General features: G+C 38.4%; 1 pseudogene; it reads right to left on the bottom strand.

The window, feature by feature from the left end:
- Positions 1-2,291: 2,291 nt before the first annotated feature.
- On the bottom strand, positions 2,292-2,900 carry LOC147437242 (uncharacterized; annotated as a pseudogene).
- Between the last annotated feature and the right edge of the window lie 2,865 nt (positions 2,901-5,765).

The raw sequence follows: 5,765 nt of genomic DNA, 5'->3' as shown, positions 1-5,765 counted from the left end.
GCAACTCAACAAAGACATCTACAAACATAAACATTACATTGCATAGCATCATTTGTTTTACATGTTGGGTAACCAACGTTTGCCCACTCTATGGCGATTTTCACGCCACCTAGCATGATTAAGGGGTCCGGTGGAGTTTCTCCATTTCTCTTTAGCAGTAAGTCGAGATTGTCTCCTAACCTCCTTGGCAAGACTTGACTTTCGCGCTCGCTCTATGGCATGACATCTCCCCAAAGAACAACGAAAGAACCAATCAAACATCTCCTTCATGTAGTTGGATCTCGTAGTTCCACCACCGTGACGTGTATTTTTAAAGTAAACACCTTTGGCTCCATAATGTGATTTTTCCATTTCTTGAGTGCTCCACATGTTTAATGAACCATATTTTGACATAAAGAATGCTCCATGCGCATACAAAATATGCTGCATCAAGAAAAAATGCTTAGATCAAATAAATATTTATGTATAGCATCAAAATTTGAACTGAACAAAGTAACTTACCATGTAGTGTGTGATATTGCTCTCTCCCCACGCTTGCACAAATGCTTTAGTGAAATTTGAAATGTGATCTTTGAACAAATTTTGTTGCTCGCTCGTGGTTTGGGGTTTCCAAATGATTTGAAGCACTAAGTCCAAGTGGTGCCACACTTGCCTACGCAGATTTACAAGCACGGGATTTGAATCTTGATCGGTCGTACACTTGCGAAGCGCTTTTCATAGCTCCCATGGAGCATCCTCTTCACCCCTCTCCTTTCGCATCTTTGGTTTCTTGAAAAACCTACGTACTTTCACACCATTCATAGATACTTTTTGTGGCACTTCATGCATATTTTCCACCTCACCAATGATAGAAACATTGCCACCATGACATCCAATCGAATTTAGAATTGTTTCAACTATTCCAATGGCTTCCATGGATCTGGAAAGTGGTTTCATTGTGAAAGCATAATCTATGTGAAGCTTTAACAAGCGATCAAATATACGCATAAAGGCATGCAAAGTGCAAAAATGTACATTTGTAAGTGGAAAATTGATAATGGGATGCCATGTTTTATCTTTTGTCGACCAATTGGGGAACTCCATGATAGGACACTTCAACACCGAGCACACCCAATCCCTTGCGTCATCATCCATAGACCCTGTTGCCTGACTTCCCTTGACATTTTTCTTTGAAGACGTGGAGCCACGAGTACTCTCCTTGTATCCTCGTACACAATATGGACAAGGAAGAAGTGATGAAGCACCTTGTTTACACCCAAGTATACATTTGATTGTTTCTAGATCACCTCCTAAGTGCCACTCAACATCAAATGTACCTACTCGATCTACTTCTAGCTTTTCTCCCTCTAGTTGTGCCTTAATAACCTCTGTGATCCACGGGATCATAGAGAAGACCCATGCCAACACCTCATGAGTCTCTTTCGGAACTTCAAAAGCTCCTAACCACCATATTTCTTTTTCCGATTGTACACTAAATGATGGTTTCTGAGAATGATCACCGATAGCATCGACTTTTGCAAAAAACATTGCCTCATTCATGAGTGTCACACTCATACGTTCCAATCTCCGTCCTTTGACAATTTGACATTCATCTAGCTTAAGAATAAATATGAGCTTCTCTCCAAGTACTGAAACAACACAGGAATTGAATTGTTATACTAAATGATATTCAATACAAATAAAAAATGACATTACAATTTGTATTACCTTGTGGAGACAAAGCATAAAATTTAAACATAGCTTGTTGTAGTCGTTTCAAGTCAACAAAAATATTGTTGAATTGATGATAACTAAAAGACTTTGCCCCATTAGGAATAGTATTTCCTTCCTTTATATTACCACGTGACTTGGCACTCGTGGAAGAGTACACTATGGATCCTTCAACGTGTTTGTGTTCGCCAAGGGATTCCCGAACGAGATCATTGTTTGCTTTTTTTGCAAGTCGGACCCTATGTGGAATAGGAAATAAATTCTCGGTGATGCCTTGCTCTCGTAATGCATATTTCATCAATCCATGAAGTGCATGGTATGCATTTGTGCTGATCCCAACCTCATCACAAGCTCTCTAGACATCATCCTCAGACACAGGGTTAGAGATCTTTTTTAGGATCTCCTTTGTGATGGCATCTTTCATGTGTTTGGCCTTTTCACAACCTATGATGTAAAGTATATCTTCCTTTGAGATGCATCCTAGGAGAAGATTGCAACGGTCCTCTTATCTAAAACTTCCACACACATCTTGTATATATGTCCTATTTCAAAAGGTGAACCGAGTTACAAATTGATGAACATTATTTGAGAGTTATGAACACTGTGAATTTAAAAAAATACCTGGTTGCCGTGATTCGCTTCTTACGTGCTCCTCCATTAGAGGCTAAGTTTTCAATGGAAGAGAACTCCCTCTTACGCTCACGCATGCCAAATGGAGTGGCTTTTAGGTGCATCATTGCAATCTGTAGCTTAGTTACCTCTCTTTCTGTAGCTTTAAGATCTTTGAGTTGTTTCTCTGTGGAATGTAGTTGTTGTTGGAGATTTGCCGAATGAATGTGTAACACTTGACATTATTGTCGGAAATATGCCGACGCACCTGCGTGATTGGAGTCCAATCTCTTACAATACCCAAGAAGACCACGTTCTCCTTCTCCCACATATTTGATTAAGCTTGGGAGTGTACGGAATGTCGTATGACAGCCCACGAGAGGATCTTTTGGATACAACCCTCCATCAAGCCACAAGTCAACATTGGTTTCTCCTCGAAACCGTCGTACGGATGCTGGTTGAGATGCTTTCTCGTCATTTTTTTTTGTGGGAGCAAATTCGATCGGTAGACGCAGACTGACATTAGTTGACCTAGTAGATGACGGCGCAGGTGATTCATTGGTTATGTCGCGAAGAGACATGGTGAAAAGTTATGATGGGGAAAAAAATTGATAAGATATACTTTTTAGGATAAACATACAATTTTTGGGATAAAAAGACTTAAAAATATATTTTTTTATATATAGGTTCAATTTTTGAGCTCAAAGGAGGGAAATTTTTAAATTTTAAAAATTTCAATTTTTAGGCTTTATTAGATGGACGTTTTGATGATGTGGCATTATCTATTTATTCTTGGAGTTAATGTAGAGAGGGACACAAGGAATTTTAGATTTGGAGCTTATAAAAGTTAGATTCTTCTAAAAAAATACTGTTTTCTATATATATATATATAGGGACCTTTTGAAAGCTTAAAAGATCCATTTTGAAGATTTTATTAAAAATTCAATTTTTGGGGTGAATTGATGCACGAACTGAAAAGTGGATTTTGTCATAACTACTTACTCTCTTTGTTTGGTGATAGGTAGAGAGAGAATGGTTCTTCTCTCTACTTTTACTCCTCTCTCTCTTTTTACTCCCCTCTCTCTCCTACTTTATCCCCCCTCTTCCTCCTACTTTACCACCCTCATTCCCTAGTTTCCCCCCCTCTCCTATCTAGAGAGAAGTTAGAGAGAGAGCTACAAAAGTAGCCCTATTTATTGTCTTTGTTCCCTCCATCCCCTACAAAATTATCTTTAATCCATTAAAATTAGGAATCCTTACATGGACCCAAGGGGGTCCAATTTTTTCCTAATGTTCTATACTTTTCAAAGATCTTCTTTAGGTGCTCGACATATTCATCTCTGCGTAGATAATGCACACATGTCATGCATATAAATATCTAAGAATTGTCTTAGATACTCTTTGAAAACGTGACTCATTAGTCTCTGGAATGTGACAAGGGCATTGGTTAAGCCAAATGGCATCACCCAATAAGCAAATATGTCCCATTTTGTGGCAAAGACCGTTCTGTGTTGATTCTCTAGCTTTATGGTGAGCTGGTTGTAGCCTCAAAAGCCATCAAGAAAGTTGTAATGTTCCTTGTCCGCGACTCTCTCAATCACATGATCTGTGATGGGTAAGGGATGGTTATCTCGGATTGTGGCAGCGTTCACTTGTTTAAGATTTATGCACATTTCCAATTTACCATTCTTTTTGGGTACTACCATAATTGGTGACACCCTCTGTGTGCTCTGTCTCATAGATAAACTCATCTTCCTTAAGTTTTTCTATCTCCCTTTTGATTTTCTTTGCAAATGTTTCATTATAGGTATAGAGACGTTGTCTGTGCGGCTTAGCATCACTCTTAAAGGGTATCGTATGTCGAGATATTCTTGGATCCACTTCCTTAATATCTTTGTATGACCAAGAAAAACTCAAGCAAACACATCTCTATATTGCTTGAGAGTAGCTATCAAAAGATGCTCATTCTCTTTTGTGAGATCCATGGCTATATAAGCCATTCTTGGTTCTTCCCTTGGTTCAACAAAATCAATTCTCTTTGCATTTTTAGGCCATCATATGATATTCTTGGTTGTGTAGGTTCTTGCATTGGTTCAATCACTATACATCGGTCCTAAATGGTGTATTTTTCGTAGTGAGAGAGCACGTCAAACTTTTCCATGTTATAGTCCCCTTCACTTTCCATTTCAGTTGTCCAAACCTCTTTTAGAGTCCATTTCAACTTTTGGTATTCACTTATGCGTTCAATTTTGGACATTTTGGTTGATGCTTCACCTATGTCCTTGGTTTTTCTTTTGCTTTGCTTCTTTGATTCACTTAAAAAGTTGTTGGTTTCAAGGAATTTTTGGTGATTTTATCTCGGACATAGTCCTCTTGTTCCACGAGCATGAGATACTGTGTTTTGGTCATCAATTTCAGCATTGGCTTCTCGAATTTGTTCTGTCGTTTTCTTGTTCATCTCACTTGATACCTATATTCTTATTCTAGAAGCAGTTATATGATTTCCTTGTACAAATAGCCTTCTCTCATTAAGTATTTTTATGAGGTCTCTCCACATGTCCATATGCTAGTTGCAATTTCATGTGCATTTTCTTGAGAGTTAGTCTTCCCCATTTATCCCATATTTCTTTTGTAGCAATGTTTACTCTTGTCATAAAATCTAATATCTAACCAACCCAAATGATTTTCTCATACGGATCATTTAATGTGGGAGAATAAACGGGAACAAGGGTTAGAATATAGACATGTGCTTATGCATGTGTCTCAACACGAGGCCAAGGTTAAAGGGGTCCAAATGAGAGATGGTCTGTTAAAGAGAAATGCTACCTAATGGAGCTTAAAGACCTTAGAGTTAGCTTCATTAAATACCTCCAAAAGTTAGTGTTAAAAATTTCTTTGACCTTAGGCAAGCTAGGGTTGACCTTAAGGTGGGAATCCTACCCAAGCATGAGGTGCTTGTCCAGTTGCTAAGTGTTTGTGGGAACCTTGCCCAAAGCTTGAGGTGATTGTTATGCCTAAAATGACTAAGGTTTGAAGTGTTCAATTCAAAGATAAACTCTCAAGAGGCATAAATGGTTTCCATGCGTCATTGACTAAGTGCTTTAAGTGTTCAATTCAAACCAAATGACTTAAGAAGCATAAAAAAACACACGCCAAAATTCTCCACATGTGGCCCTCATGATGTACTTAAATCCTATTGGATAGGCTTTAAAGGGGTTCAATGATAATTTAGATGCATAAAAATAAATAATTAAGTTCCTTCTCTCAAAGAGGAAACAGAGGACACATGTCCCAAATGATATAATTAAATATTACTAGAGAGAGAGAGAGAGAGAGAGAGAGAGAGAGAGAGAGAGGTGTGGACCAAGCATGAGAGGGGGGTATACTCTCCCACACACACACACACACACACACACACACACACACATTCTCTCATTGTGTGGAGT

This window comes from Adiantum capillus-veneris, chromosome 17 (genome assembly GCF_014529385.1).
Source record: "Adiantum capillus-veneris isolate H3 chromosome 17, ASM1452938v2, whole genome shotgun sequence".
Lineage (NCBI taxonomy): Eukaryota > Viridiplantae > Streptophyta > Polypodiopsida > Polypodiales > Pteridaceae > Adiantum > Adiantum capillus-veneris.
Note: the sequence above shows the minus strand (reverse complement) of the source record. Positions and strands in the feature narration are given on the sequence as shown.